The sequence below is a fragment of the Rhinopithecus bieti genome, unplaced genomic scaffold (assembly GCF_001698545.2).
Source record: "Rhinopithecus bieti isolate Rb0 unplaced genomic scaffold, ASM169854v2 scaffold_3062, whole genome shotgun sequence".
Lineage (NCBI taxonomy): Eukaryota > Metazoa > Chordata > Mammalia > Primates > Cercopithecidae > Rhinopithecus > Rhinopithecus bieti.
Window position 1 is genome coordinate 990,880 of NW_016804432.1, and position 18,511 is coordinate 1,009,390.

The 18,511-nt window shown below is 36.7% G+C and overlaps 1 protein-coding gene and 1 pseudogene across 2 annotated transcripts in view; one reads left to right on the forward strand and one right to left on the reverse strand.

The window, feature by feature from the left end:
* ZNF385B (zinc finger protein 385B) overlaps window positions 1–18,511 on the forward strand; it is a 439,446-nt gene that overhangs the window by 31,059 nt on the left and 389,876 nt on the right. The gene's annotated exons all lie outside the window — the stretch shown is intronic.
* Window positions 17,526–17,944, reverse strand: LOC108527113 (thioredoxin-like protein 4A pseudogene; annotated as a pseudogene).

Consider the following 18,511-nt stretch of genomic DNA (forward strand, 5'->3'; position numbering starts at 1 on the left):
CAGTTTAATTAATCTGACTTCTGTGCTTGCTACTGAGACTTGTCGATGGAAGGAGGCTCTGCCACGTATCCTCAGACCCACAGCTGGATGTTATATGCGGGCAGTCTTGCCTAAATTGAAATGAAACTCCACACCCTATCATAATTTGCTCATGCCTTATGCCTGAACTATTTCTTTCTGTCACAAGAATTAATAATCTTCAAGCTTCAAATGCATGAATCAGAGAAATAGCAGGGAGTCAGAGATTTTCTCTGTCAGTCTCTTTGTGAGTCCATAAATTAAGATCTTAACAGACAGATGTGCTTGGCAGAGGAGTGGCAGAGCTTGGGCTACAATAATGGCCTCCCCACTCCTGAACCAGGCCTTGGACGCTTTGCCCAAATACCCGGAACTTGCTACTACTAAACTGACTTTCCTTTTTTCTCTTGGAAAGAGCATTTAAGCAAACTTGTGGGCCCATGAGAGCACTGGTATCTGCTTGCAAGGAAGTTTACTTCTGGAAAATTAGAGATTATATTTTCATTTGATGCAAGTATTTCCAAGTGTATGTATTTCTAAAGATAGTTTTTTTTTTTAAACAAAAAATTTTAGTTTAGATGATAAACACATTTTTACCTTTTTTTTTTTTTCAAAGCAACTTGATCCAGTAAGTTTTGGCATCTTAAGTGGAAATGTTCATGCAGTTTTGCTGGATCTTCACTATGGCAGTAAAATGCAATACAGCACTGTGGTTAAGAGTGCAGAACAGAGTCAGTCAGCCTGCTAACTATTTACTAGCTATGTGAATTGGAGAAAGTTCCTGTTGCCTTAGGAAACAAGGATACCTACCTCATAAAGTTATGTGACAGTTAAATTAGTGTATAAAATTTGCAGCACAGTGCCTGGCACTTTGTAAATGCATAGTAACTATTATCTATCATCATTATTATCATAATTATTACTACTGATATTGCCTGGAAAAGGAAGTCCATACAGTCCAGTCATTTTTAGTTCAGGATTCATGTGCAACTTCTCTGTTTCCCATTTCATAAGTATTACCAATATTTTTACATATCTTTAACTGCCTGAAAATAAAAAATAAAATTAATAGACTGTAAGAGAAATTTTAGATTTACAGAAAAATTGAGCAGAAAGTATAGAGAGTTCTTCTGTACTCCCTCTTTTCCCCTCATTTTCCCTTATTGTTAGCAACTTGCATTGGTATGATCCATTTGTTATAGTTGTTGAACCAATATTGATGCATTATTATTAACTAAAGGCTCTTGTTTGCATTAATGTTCACTCTTTGTGTTGTACAGTCTATGGATTTTGTGAGATACATATTGTCATGTGTATACCATTCCAATATCCTACAGAAGAGTTTCACTGCCCCCAAATTCCTGTGTTCCACCTATTCATCTCTGCCTCCCCATCCACCAGAAACCACTGATCTTTTTATTGTCTCTCTAGTTTTGCCTTTTCCAGAATGTAATATAGTTTGAATCAGAGTGTATAGCCTTCTCAGATGGGTGTTTTTACTTAGTAATACGTGTTTAAAGTCCCACTAAGTCTTTTGTGGCTTGACAGCTCATTTCTTTTTATTGCTGAATAATATTACATTGGATTTACCACATTTTATCTGTTCACCTTTTGAAGGACATCTAGGCTGCTTTCAAGTTTGGGCAATTCTGAATCAAACTTCTATAATCACTTTTTATGCAGGGTTTTGTATGGACATAAATTATCAACTCATTTAAGTAAATATCCAGGAGTGCAATTGCTGGATCCCATGGTAAGACAATGCTTGGCTTTGTAAGAAACTGCCAACTATTTTTCAAAGTGCCTAAACCATTTTGCATCTCCACAGCAATGAATGAGAGTTTCTGTTTCTCCACATCCTTACCAGCATATAGTGTGGTCAGTTTTTTAGCCATCCTGACAGAATTTTATCTATAGCTATTCTAATAGGCATGTAGTGATATCTCTTCGTTGTTTTAATTTGCATCTCCCCAGTGACATGATATGGAGTCTTTCAATGTGCCTGTTGTCTGCATGTCTTCTTTGGTGAGGTGCCTATGCAGATCATTTTGCTCTTTTTCAATTGGGCTCTTTTGTTGAGTGTTTAAGAGTTTTTGTATATTTTGGATACAAGTTTTTTATCAGATATATGTTTTGCCGATATTTTCTTCCAATCTCTGGTTTGTCTTTTCATTCTCTTAAAAATATCTTCTCAGAGCCAAAGTTTTTAATTTCAGTAAAGTTTCTTCTATCATTATTCTTCTTTCATGGATTGTGCTTTGGTGTTGGATCTAAAAAGTCATATCCACACCCAAGGTTACCTAGATTCCCCCCCATGTTATCTTCTAGAAGTTTTATAGTTTTGTGATTTACATTTACTTCTATGATCAATTTTGAATTAATTTTTGTTAAAGGTGTAAGGTCAATGTCTAGATTATTATTAATATTTTTATATGTGTATGTACAGTTGTTTAATTTTCACTCTGGTAAGTGAATTAACATTATTCTTGGATATATTTATAGGAAGATATTTTAATCATTGAAGACCTAGGAGAATATTGTTTTTCAGCTAATAGTCTCTTCAGCTATGAAGAGAAATATTATTAGAACATAAAATTGTTTTCTCAGTGAAGTATTTTGACATTTGGTCTTTTATTGTATTTTGGGATGATTTGGAAAGACTAGAATGGTATGTATGATTTGGAGCTGATTGTATTCCTTAATTAAAATGTTTAGTGCTGCTCTTGTTTAAATAGTGGTGCTCTCTTAAAACTTTTTTTAAATCCATCCCATCCTTTGAGTTACTGGTTTGGAAGATTGTTAAAATGAACCTGACTTCCTTTCTTTTCTTTTTTTTTTTTTTTTTTTTTTTCTTTTCTTATTCTCTTTCTTTCTTTTTAAATCACTGTACTTGGCTAACAAACCTTAACATCTGCTGACATTGTTGATCCTAGGAATAAAAACGTGAGATGATCTCTGGAAATATTTCTAGGCACAGAGCCCAGGCAATCCATAAAACCCATATATTTCAAATCATGCCAGTTTTGTGAAATATTTTCAGAAATACAGTTGCCAGTGATTTGGTTACACAGGCCTGTTTAAAGAAAAGATTTTAGGGTTCTTGAGGTGATTTGTAATTTTCATACTCTCAAACTTCATGAAAACCAGAAGCCTTTTCTTATCCAAATCTTCCCTTTTAGATTGTCTTGGTATTCTTTTTTGCAATAATGTAGCCACTCACATTATGATGGTTTGCTTAGTGTTAAACCAAATCATCTGAAACAAAAGTGAATAAAGGATTTATATTTAAAACAAAATTTTACTTAAGCTACAAAGCAGAAATGAGGGCATGTTTTACTTTTAATAAGGAGTTTTCAAATACAGGCCATTATCGCTAAATGTTGTGTGTAATATGGTGGGCTCATGGTGAAGGAATTAATGGACAATTTAATGATGAGCATTTGGATTTTGTTTAGCTGTCCATTGTCCTCTTATCCTTCTATATAGTTTCCCACATATCGTTATCTCACACTTGCCCTCTGTTTAAAAGTATTGACATTATAAAAAATAAATAAGGTAGACCCAGCAATTCCATAGGCATATGTACCTATGTTCCACCAAACACAAGAATGTTCATAGCAGCATCATTTATAACACCCTCAACTGAAAAATACTCAAATATCAATTGATAGTAGACTAGATAAATAAACGATATATTTATAAAATAGTCATAAAATGATATATTCATAAAAATACAACACTTTACATAAATTAAAACAAATAGTTTACAGTTATACCCAACAGCACAGACAAAACTCACAAAAGAATAAATTCTACATAACTGCATTTATAGGAAGCTTAAAAACAGACAAATATAACCCATGGCATCAAAAGTCAGGGTAGTGGTTACCCTTGAGGCAGAAAATGATTATAAGGGGGCATGAGATGGAGTCTGGGGTTTTGGTAATCCTGTTGATCTTAATGCTGGCTACATGGGACACGTTCACTTTGTGACAATTCATAGGCTCTATGATGTTTGCTTGTATGCACGTATGTTATGTTTTAACAGCATGCTATAAGAAAGGCAATGTTTACATCAACATTGTCCCCAGTGAAGGCAGCATTTAATAGGGAGCAGTTAATAATAGGAAGCTAGGAAATGTGGGGCAGTTCTGGTTGTAAGAGATGTGTGAGGTTTATTTTTTAAAGATTATTTAACATTAAATTATTATTTACATTTTGCATTTGAGAATTATATTTTTCAAATAAATATTTATATTTATGTAAATATAAAACTCAGATTTCCCACTGCTAGAAATACATAATCATTTCATTAAAATGGTATTTGTGTTGTTATGAAATCAGCTATCAGATATTTGAATTAATAGAAGAGAGATCCTTGCTTAAAAGTCTTTCGTGACTTGTTGCCCACAGGACAGAATTCTGATTTCCTGGGGAAGCATAGAAGGCCCAATGTGATCTGAACTCTCCCCAAGTCTATTTACCCCTCCTTCCCCAACCCTCCCTATCACACTGTCTCCAAAATACCCAGCTTCTTGCAGCTCCTTGGACATTGGTTTTTCCACACCAACTAGTCTTTGCTCTAGCTACTCCTTCTCCCCTGCATGCCTATCATATTTACATATTTCTGACTAATGGATTTCTAGTGCTTAATACAGTATCTGGCACTTGATAGGATGTCAGTTAATTGAAGATAGCATGAAGACTCTATCAGTGTCTTATAGTATACTGTATCACTTTATATTCTTAGATAATTTTGTGTCTCTTTGTTAGGTTTTAAGACACTCAGTGCAGTGTGAGTTTCCAGTTTGTCTTTATTCTACTGTAGTATTTAGACCATACTAGGAACTTAAGTGTGGAATGGACAAAAGATTTGAAGTTTTGAATTGATACAGAAACCAAAGTCAACTAGGTTTGTCTTTGATGTATGCCGTATAAATTTTTAGCTTCAAATTTACCTTTCTTACTGCATTATTTATAGATGCAAAAGCAGTTGGTATTTATTTTTAGTATATGTTTTGTGGGTAGGTGCTAGGCAGTGAGAGAAATCCAGGCAAGTTAAATAAATTTTTTTCTGAATAATTTACAAAGCAAATAAAAAAAGAAAGAATAAAACAAAACCTACATGTTCATTTTAGGTCCATTTAGATCTATTGTGTGTATTGTGGAGAAATATCTTGCTGCTGACCCCCTGCTTTAAGGGAGAGTGCTGCATAGTTGAAAGGCGCCTATTGGGAATAGTTTTGCTTCTCTGCAGGGCTATCAATAGTGCTCTTTGCTTCATAGAGATGGATGGTGCTGGGGTAAGCGGTGTCTGAGTATTCCAAAAGGAATGAAATCAGTCATCAAGTGAGAGTTAGAATGATGTCTTTTCATTGTTAACAAGCCAGCCTTCTACCTCTATCCCTGAAGAAAACCCATGAGTGCATCAGAGCTCTTGCATGTTTTGTTGTTGTTTTATTTGTGGCTTTATAGAGTTGTATCAAGAAACAGAGCACTATCAGTCTTTGTTAAAATACAACGTGCCTTCCTGATACCTTTTGAAAAATTTCTTCCTTATCTATTTAAACATTGAACTCCATTCTTGTTTGACAATTCCAAATCCTAAACTCTGTTATATGTGAGGGTGGGAGCTGAATTTTCGACAGCTGTTTTTCATACTTTGGTAGCTTATTTACCTATTCTCTTCTAATTGCAGGCTCTCATTTGCTGGCCAGGTGGCTCACAGAGGCGATGTAAAAAGGAGGATAAAAGAGGTGTTAAAAAGGATACCCCAAATTTAGTGTCAATAAAGCTGCTGAGCTATGGGAGAGGATGGCATCAGAATACTGACAACGAATCCTAGAATCATGGGAGGACAGAGATGGGGGGGCAATCCTGAGGTGGTAAATGGGAAGAAAGTTGGGGTTCGCAGATGGTGGAAGCCATGAGTTAAGGAAGGGAGGAGTCGTTGTCATCAATAATATTTTACTCCCTCACTTCCTTGAAAATGGCATCTTATTTCAGAGACTCAAAGTGAAGCAAGACTTGACAACACTGTAATGGAATTGCAAGGGGTAGAAAGGTCCATTACCAAATGGCTTGGTGGGTCATCTTGTGGGGACTTCTGCTTTAAAACATCGTTATTCCTTAACCGATAAAGCCTGGGCACAGCTAACTAATCTGAGCTTCAAGATAACCTCTCAAGTAATTTGGGAAAGAGGAAATGAGATGCTTTTAAAGCTTGCCTTTAAACTGTTAGAATAGTAGGGGTGGTTATTTTGTTAATCTTTATTCTTTAGAAGGAGAAGAATTGTGTTTTTGTAGTAACATATTTTAAACTATCAAAAAAGAAGTGCTTTGACCACAGCTCAAAACCACCACATATTTATTTTTACACTAACTTTAGATTGAGTGAATTTAAAATTTATTTTGATATGTCAATTGAAAATTAAAAAACAAAACAGGAAATGGTGACTAGATAGCCATTGGGAACTGGACTGGCTTTGCTTTTGTAAATGGGGGATTAGGATTCGTCTGTCCTATAAAGGACACACAGCATTTAGATTAGACATAATCTGATTGTATTGTAATACAAAGGCCATTCAAGTCAGTTCAGTGTTCAGGGTCTGTAAACACCATATGACCACTGATTGGTCCAGGGAAGAGTATTACCAGAAAGATAATAATGAGTTTTAATCCAAATCCCTAAAGCACAACAGCTGTGGCTTCAAATGAATTTTCTTTCGTACGTTAGAAGCAGTGCTGTGTTTCTTACTACATGATAAATTGAACTATTTCTTTGCTTACACAAAGAGTATGCCTATTTAACTTCACTTTTATTTGATTAGGTATTTCCCTTGTCTCAAATTTCTTTAAGAATATGATATACATGTTGCCAAAATGTTTGCTTGTTTGTTTGTTTTTTAAAATCAGACTACCCATGTAAGAGCAATGCATAAACCAAGCATCTCCTCGGCAAGCTAGCATATATGGCCACCCTGTTTAAAAGTTGTATTTTTAACTTTTAAAAAATTCTCCAATAAAATGATGAAGTCACACTTAAGATATTAGGGAACCATACGCCCTTCCATATGTGTTCAAAATATATGGTGCTTTGGAAATGAAAAAACAAAAACAAAATTAAACAAAACAAACACAGACCTATGTTCACAATGAGTATTTAAAGTGCCAAGTTTATTTAAATATTATTCGCAAATTTTATTTTCTTCTCGTCATTTTGAAATGTATTGCATTAGGAAGCACTTATTCTCTGTATTTTTATGTTTTACTAATGTCATTATTCATATTGCACCAACTGTATAGTGAATGCTATGCTGTTCTGTGTAGGATATTCTAAAACATAAAAAGTACAGAAGAGTCACAATCTGATAAATGTCAAGGATTTACTTTTGTAGTTAACATTTGTTGTCTGACTCTCAAGCACCCTTTCTCCTTCCAAAGTACAGTGCCCCAAATTTTCTGAGCAATTTGGGTAACATAGACTTCTCTTCCAGCTCCAAAAAGGGCTCTCATTGGTTTGAGCATCAGTGTGCCCCATCCCTTTAGCCACAATGATTTATTTTTATTTTTATTTTTATTTTTTGAGACGGAGTCTCACTCTGTCGCCCAGGCTGGAGTGCAGTGGCTCGATCTTGGTTCAGTGCAAGCTCCGCCTCCCGGGTTCACACCATTCTCCTGCCTCAGCCTCCCGAGTAGCTGGGACTACAGGCGCCCGCCATCACACCCCACTAATTTTTTTGTATTTTTAATAGAGACGGGGTTTCATCGTGTTAGCCAGGATGGCTCGATCTCCTGACCTCCTGATCCGCCCGTCTTGGCCTCCCAAAGTGCTGGGATTACAGGCGTGAGCCACCACGCCCAGACGCCACAGTGATGTCTTTTTAGTAATGGTCACATGGACCACACACGCACAACTGGACTAGATACTAGCATTTTAATAGAGCTGCTGTAAAAACAGGCTCTGACTTTCCTGCTGGAAGTAGTTGAACTTGTACCCTTAGGAGGTAGGGGAGACCATCTAAAGATTTTTAAAGGCCGGGCCCGGTGGCTCACGCCTGTAATCCCAGCACTTTGGGAGGCCGAGACGGGCGGATCACGAGGTCAGGAGATCGAGACCATCCTGGCTAACACAGTGAAACCCCGTCTGTACTAAAAGTACATAAAAGTAGCCGAGCACGGTGGTGGGCACCTGTAGTCCCAGCTACATGGGAGGCTGAGGCAGGAGAATGGCGTGAACCCGGGAGGCGGAGCTTGCAGTGAGTGGAGATCGCGCCACTGCACTCCAGCCCAGGCGACAGAGCGAGACTCCGTCTCAAAAAAAAAAAGAAAAAAGAAAAAAAGATTTTTTAAAAGCCTTAGGGTGAATACAACATCTAAGATCTTCATACTAAGGTATGAAGATAGTCTTGGTAACACCGTTCAGCTGGATGAAGCTAAACCCTGTCACTGGAATTTTTCATTACACAAACTAGTAAATACCTTTAATTGCTCAAGCCTTTTGAGTTTCAGTTACTTGCAACCAAAAAACTTCTAGCTGAAGCAAGACTTAAAAATAACTGCAAACCATTGTGTTTTCAAATATTTGGAAACCATCATTTTTGAGAGGAAGAATGACATGCTATTTCAATGACTGACAGAGGAAGATTTAGAGTTGGATGTTGGGTCATGGAGGTAGAGAAGGATGAACAGTAAAATATAAGAAAAGTTATCTAAGAATGCCTCTGTACTGAAACAATGGGAACAAATAAAAATTTGCATTAAGGAAAATGTTACTTGATAGTGAACCAAATTTTGACAAAAGGCAAAGGAGGATTTATAAATGAGCTCAGCTTTGTGACCTTGGATAGCCTGGAAAAGAAAAGTAGGTATAAAATTAAACTTGCTATGTTGAGACATAGCAAGCATTTTCATCTTTTTAATCTAGAATTAAAATTCACCTGTTTGTGAAACTTGTGCTGCAGCTTTGTAATATGGCATAGCAGTTCTATGTGGTATTTTATGGTAACTGAAGAATTTGATATGCGGGGATAAGACCCAGGCAGAAGAGTAGGTCTCACTTTTTATCACCTCAACTACTTAATCTCACTCATGGAACCAAGGTTAGTGAATTGGGATATTTCTTTGGCTAGAACTTTATGACCAGTGCAAAGTTATCTTTGATTCAGCATGAATTTTGAGCTCTTGAACACTTGCTGTTTTTCTCCCCTCCCAAAAGAAGAGAACCCATCTTTAGATGAAAATTTCCAAACAAAACCTTAAACCTGCTTTCTATCCGTCACAACGTTCAAAGTAATATAATAACTAATAGAACTTTGACATCTTTATAGCTGTTTTACAGAAAATTTCTATAAAAGTCCAGGACTGGTATGCCTTATATGTAATGGATGGCTTACTCCCATAAGCATAGAGTTTCTATTATTATGTGTTTATTTTGTGGGCAAAGAATAATTCTTTAGAATGGAAAAGGTATTCCAATGACTTCACTTTTTAAGGCTGAATGATCTGGGCTCTTTGGCCTTTCCCTTAAGGGGGAGATATGTAGGTTTGCTACCTCTGTACCCAAGTGGTAATCACATGCCAGCCTCAGTTACAAATTAAAATTCAAAAGTCTATGGAAGGGTCTTTAGGTTCATGATGTGGGGATGACATTCACAGTGCAAATGTCCTCCACAACTTAGGAGTGGCACTTTCTGTGAGTGCAGGACTCCATCAGACTCTGTTGACCACCAAGGTCTATGTTGCTGTTGTTGCTGCTGATAATTAAGAATATGTTGAATCAGATAGAATATTCTAATTTTCATCATTATCACCATCATTAAATGATAGTATTTATTTTTGAATGCTAAGTACTTTAGAAAAAGCAACGTGTTTTACACGTTAGTATATTACCTTTTATAACAGCTAATTTTGGGTGAAGTGATACATTAAGCTCCACTAATTTAAGAAACTAAACAGTGAAATGACCTCGCACTTAGAAAATGTATGGTTAATAGGATGACAGGCAGTCTTCCTCTAAGGGAAGGCTAAGAAAAAGAAGGACAAAAGCCTGTGCTCAGTGGACTCTTATTTAACTGATTGCCTTAATAAAATTTGTATTTTAGGAACCTATTGTGTAGGACTTTTTTTCTTGGAGAAACAAGAATATTTTAAATAAGAATTCTGTTGGCTTCTTTGAAGGTGATCATTTTCTTCAAAAAGAGGAACATAATGTGTTTCTTGCTGTTACTTTTTTACAGAAAACCTTGCACTATGCAGCAGAACATAGTGAAATTTAAGCATATGCTATTGCTAATGAATTGTCTCAGCTTTGTCTCTTTGGACACTATAGAAGTACTTTTTTTTCTTGCATCCTATTTTTGTCACTGCAGTCAGATTAATGAATTATGAACTATGAGATTTCATTAGGATAGTCAGAATTAAGAGATGATGTTTTCCTTGGGGACTTCTGCTTGGCTATATCGTTAATCATATTCTGCAATCTATAGTCAAGGCAGAACTGAGAATGCTAGTTTATCTGACATGTACTAAGGTGGGAAACAGGTTGTCATTTAGTCTATCTTGGGTAAAGCATGTCTTGGTAAAATGGCTAGATAAGGAATGACATCTTAAAATTGCTTCTTATTTAGATCTCTGTCAGAGGCCTGAAGAATCTCCTGGGAAACTGTGAAGTGTCCTCAACAAAAGTAAAAGTCATTACTCAAGAGTATTGTTTTTAGTTTTATTTATGGCTTTTAAACCAAGGGGTGTGGTATAAAATGTAAAAGAACCAAACTCTCATTTGGAGGCTTTATTTATTTTCTCTGCAGCTCCTACCTTGTTCTCAACCTCCTGAACTCCCCACTGCATCCTCTGTTGGAGGGAATCCAAATGTCTGAGAGGATATTTTTAATGGGTAATATGAGCATTTCTGATATTAAATGGCTTTAAAGAAATTCACTCACAAGGATCTTTTAATTGCCCCAAATGACTCCATTTTGATGACTACTTAAGAAGTGATATAGATAGTTGGAAAGAGAGGAGGGCATGGCAATGGGAGAGAGAATGCCCTGTGCCCTGACACTTGGGAGTTTGTATCCACCAGTCAGCTGCAGGAAGATTCGAGGACTACCTGTAAAGATTGGCAGGTTTTCTTTAATATGTACTTTGAGTAGGAAAAAGAAAAAAGTATTCATTGAAAACTTTTGTTAAAAGTTCCATTCAAATTTTATTAGTTTTGGTAGGTTGCTCTGAAGTGCACAAATAGGAAATTTTGCCATTATTTTCTAGAATGGGGAATATAAAAAAATAAAATGGGTGGCATGTAAGTGGTAGAACTTTATCAAATAGCTAATAATATCATTAAAGGTTTAAAGTCCTTAGCTAGAACTTTCATTTACAAAACTTTCTTTTTCTGACTAGAATACTACAAGGAAAAAAGCCAAAATTCCATTTTATATTTTCTCTTGTAAAACCGTGGGAAAATTCATTTACTGTTAAGGGAAAATTCTTATTAGTAAAGTAAGGAAATAAAAATACAATTACTAAGCCTTTTAAGGAAAATAATCAAGAAAGTAAGTTTCATGTCAAAAAATTTAAAAAAAACATTTATGCTTGGCAGACATATGCATATTTATAGGAAAAAATTCATCACTCTAAGAAATTTAATTATTTAAAAAATATAATTTAAGAGTGAACATTAAATTCTAGACAATTGGGAGGAAAAAAAAATCCTGAAACAAAGTAATACCAATAAACAGAACTTAGGCAGATAAGAGTATGTTAAGAGTAAAGATAAAACACAGAATTTAATGTTAGAAGATGGAAAAATGATAGAACTGATTAAGCCTGGTTTAAAATCAAACAATGAAATAAACATTTGGTAAACTAAATTTTAAAAAGAGAAGGAGAAAGAAAATACAAATCAACAAATTTAGAAATGAGAAAAGGGCTATAGTCAGAGTCAAAGAAGATTACAAATTATGCAAATACCTATGTAACTTTATGCAAATATACTTAAAAATTGAGTCATGAAATCTTCTGCATGTTATTCCACATTAACAAAACCAAAGGCACATAGTAAACTGGAAAAGAGGTTTTTAAGTAGCTATTATAGAAAATTATCAAACTTTTATTTTAAAAAGGTCTTACCACTTAAGAAAACACATCAATGAAAAAAATTTGAGCAATATAAAAAATATGTATATATACACACACATATACACACACATATTGACATATACATGTACATACGTATACATTCTAAGGGTGTTTGAAAAGTCTGGAAACATAAGATAAACTTATTTTCGACAGCGTGCTAGTGACATTTTTTAAAAATGTGCTATAATTTCCATCTATCTCCAGATACCTTGTTAGGGGAAGTACCTGGTACAATATGTCTAACTGTTAATTTGAAAAAAGTATAATACAATCATATACTACAGTGTATCCAGGAAGTCTGTAAACCAAGGCAAAAATAGTGTAATAATAGAATTTGACAACATGGCTACTGTTGACTAAAATGTACCTTTTCCCCATCCTCCCAGAAAGGAGAGGCCTAAAGACCTTTGACCTGTCCTTGAGGTTTGGACAACATCATCTCAACAGTGACTACGACAGACTGAAAGCCATAAGGCCATCCTCAAGTTTCTGAGGGCCTGAGCACCTCACAGTGTTCTACCCACCTTTTCAAGGGGAAAAGCAAAGAGTGTCTGTATTTATCTTCTGAGAGAGCATTGAATTAGGTTGGCCAAGAAGGAATGAAGTTTCAAGACTTGGAAGGGGCGGAAAGTTCTCACCCAGAGTTATGGGTTATGAAGCACAGTGGCAGGTCCACTCTGAGTCCTGTGGGGCATCCCAGGAAGTGCTAAGGCCTGTGGGTGACAGGTGGATGATGTGGTGGAGGGGGAGGTGATGTTGTGAGGGAGGCCACTGTGTTCCAGGCACTTAAAGATTCCAAGGTCTGCACTGCCTTGGAAGTGTCCCACCTGTCCTTGGGGTTTGAACACCAGCATCTCAATGGTGACCACAACAAATTGAAAGCCATAAGTCCCTTCTCAAGTTTGCTGAATTTCCTGGTGCTCTCACAGGGCCAGAGCAGGAAAGAGTATGAAATACCGAATAACACTGTTAGCAAATGGATACTTGGAGTCATACTTTATTTGATTTAGAAAAATAAAACAAGGTGACATTAAGTTCTATTTTGTGGAGTAAATTTTGTGTGTGTGTATTTATAAACATGCACATATTTATGCATATATATCTATGAGGTATTGGCAAAAACACCAGAATAATAGCTGAATTCCAGAAAGAAAACCTACCTTAGTTACTTTCTACCCAGAGGCCATTGGAACTGGCATTCTGGGGAAGAGCAGCTCCCCTGACTACTTTGATATTTTTCCAGGTTTATCTTGTGGTTTATAAAATCTGATGAGCATTAGGGTCAGTACTGAGGATGAGAACCTTCTTTTCTTTCCATTGAGTAGACAGACAGTGAGTCACTTGTGTGATGTGTTTCCTCCTAGTCAGCTCTGGATAGTGAGGCCGAGTGGAGTGACCAGAAGTGTGTTGTGGGAATCAAAAATGAAGTTCTAGTCCAGCATACTATGTCAGTGCTTCATGGTACTTAGTTTTGAAAGCTGAACTGTTTCTAGCAATGTTGTATTTTATGTTTATGTGTAATATTAACACTCTAGCAAGGGATTAATCATGATTGTTCAGAAATTATCTGCTAAACCTTAATTTAAAATAAAATGATGTTTGAGAGACATCAATTGTAGCACTGATTTAAAGAGCCATTTAGTGAAGGAAAAATTAGTTATTATATCAGATTATTTTAAACTGAAAGAAAAATAGCATTTTGCTGACTTATAAAGTGGCAATGTTTAAATTGACTGAATTCTCCGTGCCCTGCTGCTAAATCATTTTAGGGTATTTTTCACACCTAATTTCTACTGAGGTTAATTAACATACTTGGAGGGACCTGCCATTATGTCGGAAAGGCAAATTTTAATAAAACGGCACTTGTATGATTTTCTAAGAAATCTCTCCTACCACATAGGATCCAGGGAAATAAAAAGTCTCTCTAGTTCTTCCTCCCAGATATATGCTGACATACGCACACCCACACATGCACTCACTTGGGCTGACACACACCACATATTACACACATACAACATACTACACACCCATTCACACACACATTCAGTCTGCCACACACAGTCTTCTCCCTTCTCCCTATACATGGTTGCTTGTTCAAGCTGACACATACATAAACACACACACTCTTGCTCAGGCTGACACACCTACACAACATAAAAATTTGTGTAGCCAACAGTGTTCTACCCACTTTTCTAAGGGGAAAAGTGCATATGCGCATGAACTTTCTCTTTCTCAGATTGACACACATAAACTCACACTGTCTCCTGCAGGCCAACACACACACACTCGCACATGCTCAAGCTGACATGCAGACACACACACAGCCAGTCATGTGAACATAACCACATAGACCCATTCAAATTGACACACACACACACAGAGGGTTACACACACAGACAGTAATGCCTACTCACACACAGTTAAGCTTTGGCTTTCTTTTCTTCCCCAGTGTTTTGTTGCTGACCCCTGACTTTTCTGCCTTTCGTTTACATTCTCTTGATCTTTAACTTAAAGGTGGGTGACTCAGACCAATTATTTCATGTGATTACATTTGGAGTGAAATTAATTGTTTCGATACTGGCTCACTTTTATTATTTGCATGTAGTTTAAGAAAACCTCATGGACTTTGCTTTAATATGTGAAAGTGAAAGTTGAGAGATTATGTAAGTAGATAAGAAAATTGCCTTTTAATATATACTTGTTGTGTCTACAGGGTCAAATGGGAAATTGGCAAATAATAGATCATGAAATTCAAGAAACAATTCTCTATTTTGCCAAATTGTAGATCAATGTTCTTATGTCACTTTGTGCTACTTTCTGTTACTTGCTTTCACTGATTATAATAATAAACACTATGCAAAAGAACAGTGATACAATTTAGTATTTCAGTAGGAGACAACGAAAAGGTGGGCAGCTTGCTTGCCTTTCTGAAATCGAGAGCTTTCTGTTTGTGAATATATAAGGACAGATATTTGTCCTTCTTCCATTTTCAACAGAACATCGAAAATGCCCAGTGTCATTCACAATGAAGCTTTTACACAATGTGTAAAAGATTGGAAAGCAACATGCGGGACACAGCAGATGTTTGTTTCTTGAAGAGAATCTGGAAATCATACTTCTGGGATTTTGTTACTAATGAAGAAGAAAAAGGGAAAAAAATCTTCCATAAATCACACTGGCCTGTTGGCGCATATCTTTTGAAAAGTAAAATGAGATGAGAGAATGGCAATTAGAGTAAAATACATTATATTCTGAAAGGAACCACTAATATTTCTGAAATTTCATGTTTAAAAATGTAAGCTTTTATTTAGATATTTATTTTATTCAGTCACTTTCTTAGTCTTACTAGTTAGATAAGAAAACTTTAGGTAACTGTACCTAGGACAAACAGTGAACTTCTATTTGAGGAAGCCCCCACTAGGTATAGTGTTTAGATAAATTGTCTCCCATATGGAAACCTAGGCAGAAGATCCTCCTGCTCTCTGCCCTCCTCCCAGGAAGCCTGATCAGGTAGGGCCTTAAGGTCTTCATAAGGACTTCGGTTTTTACTATAAGTGAAATATGAAGTCATTAGAGACTTGTGAGCAGAAGAGTGACATGATCTAACTTATGTTTGTTTAAATGTTCTCCCCATTACAGTGGGGAGAACACACTGTGGGGGCATAACAGATGAGGGAGAGGGTCCCTTTGCGGCAGGGGGGAGGGGGACCAAGGCATTCCAGAGGAGAAATGACTGTGGCTTAAACTAGAATGAAAGTGGAGAGAAGTGGTTAGATCCTGGTATATTTTGAAAACAGAGTAAATAGAATTTGCAGCTCTATTTGAAGTGGGCAAAAAGAAATGGAGACCCATTGATGATTCCAAGGTTTTTAGCCTGAACAGCTTGGTGAATGAAGTTTCCGTTTAGTTAAATGGGTAATTTGGGGATGAGAAGTACTTGGGGTGGGGATTGCTTCTTAGAAGTTTGATGAATATTCAAGTAGAGTAGGCAGTTCTGACCGAGTCTGAAGTTTAGGTGAGAAATTGAATCTGCAGGTGTATGTGTGTGTGAGTATGTGTGTGTTATATGTAAGTTGTCAGTGTACAAACGTATTTAAAGGTAAGAGCCTGAATGAGATCATCTTGTGAATAAATGGATGTAAGAGGCGTGGAGACTGAGCCTTGGAGCATTTTAACATTTATAATCAGATAGATGAAAAGGTACCAGCAAAGGCATCTAAGAAGGGTTAATAACACAGTAGAGTGGTGTCCTAGAAACAAATGTGTTATGATTTTCAAGAATGAAGGATTCGTAAGTGTGCACTGTAACACATAACAAATGTCAAATAGCATGAGGACTGTGAATTGACCACTGAATTTGCAAATGTGGAGGGCAGTAGTGACCTGGTTAAGCACTAGACTAGTGTTGAATGAATCAAAGAATCTAAATCAATGAATCAAGCAATCAGTCGAGGTATGGCACAGATATGTTAAAAGAATTGTTCTCTGGTAAAGAAGATAGTAACTGTATTTGGTTCCTGAGACAAAATGATTTCATGATCCTGACATGTTTAGGTAAACAGAAATACCAGTGTAGTTCTTTTCCCTATTTTTAATGAACTCCTGCTCCCATTCAGTTTTCATAATCTTTATCACTCTTCTCAAGTTCTATTTCAGTCTCAGCTGATGAGCTTGCCTCATGCTTGACTTAGGTAGTAAAAGTGAACATCTCTGAGTTCAGTGAATGTTCTTCTCCCATTACCTGCACATAAATCGATCTGTATTTGCACCTCTCCAGTACTTCCTCCTCACAGGTATCAAAGGAAAGATGTCCCTCCTAGACAAGTCTCTCTACCTGTTCTCTTGATGTCTCTTTTCTGCAGGATCCTGGTGACATTCATTGTTCCTTTCTTTTAAGCCTTTGTCCTCTCCCTCTCTCTGTTGCTTCTCCCAGCTCATAGATTTGTTTGCTCATAGCTTTTCCCATTTTGAAAACACAGGCCTTTCCACAGTTTGTATTCCCATCTAACTAGACAAAAACGATAGAGACATATTGTGAAGTATTTTAGAAATAAGGAAATGAAGAATGAAGAAAATCATAATCACCCATGATGATCATTATGTGTTTACTCAATTTTTTTATATGCATTTTTACCAACTGTGATGCAACTATATATACACTTTTAAAATCTTCCTTGTATTCCATTAAGATCAGTATTATTATTTTTTTCATGTGTTTATTTCAGCTGGTTAAGGTCATGTAATAAATTGTGTCTCAGAAGTCCTCCAGCACTGGAGCTTCATATACTTTTCCAAAGGCTTGAAATAGTTTAAAAGGTTTCCACATGAAAAGGCCTCCACAGCATTTATCCACACAGCCTGAGGGCACCTCAGTATCTGTACTTGGTGGAGTAGTTTTTGGAGACAAGACCAGGCCGCCGCCATGGACAAGACCATGGCCCTGTGGTCCATGGTCTCTATGATGTCGACCATCTCCCGCCTGTCCTCCATGGTCCAGTTAATCTTGTTGTTGCCAGTCCCCAAGACAACCATGATGTGCTTGTTCCTGGAGAAAAACATGATCATATAACTCATACATTTTGTTGAAGTCAGGTACTTTGGTAACATCCACAAGAAAAATAACTGCAAAATATTGAACCTTCTCGATGCTGTACAAGACCTTGTCCATTTTCATGCATGTGGGGTCCCGGTCATGGCCAAAGCGAATGACAACCTTGCCATCCTTCCCTGGGAGGGTGGCATGGTCCACCTGCCAGCTGCTGTGGAGGTGCAGGAGCATGTGTGACATGCTGGCCCACACACTTGCTGCTCCACAAGGCTGGGTGCCAAGGAAGGCCCTGCGTGGTGAGCGCAGCCGGCCTCTCACTTCCCAACCCCTTTTGCCCGCAAGGTCCCTGAAGACCCCCAGGGCCTGCCCATAACCCCCCAGAAACACTGGGCCTGCCTCATTCACATAACTTTGTAACACTTTCCACATGCTGTTAAACAGATTCGTAAATAACTATTTTAAATAGCTAGAATATTCGATACTATAGTTACGCTATGATTTCTATATTCAATATTTTACTGGATTTTTTTTAACCTACTTTCTATTTTGATTTAAATAAAACTAAGGTGAATATCTTTGTATATAAATCTTTTACTACATTCCACATTATTTTCTAGGCTAGAGTCTGAAGGAAATTGCTGAGTCAAAGGATGTATACTGTTTTATGACTCTTGTTTGCTACTGCCAGATTGTTTTTAAAAATCATTCTGCCAATTTATATGCCTGCTGGGAAGTGTAAGAATGCCTTTCTCCTGAGATTCTTAACTTTGGAGAGATTTTTAAAGTTGCTTTATGAGACAGTCCTTG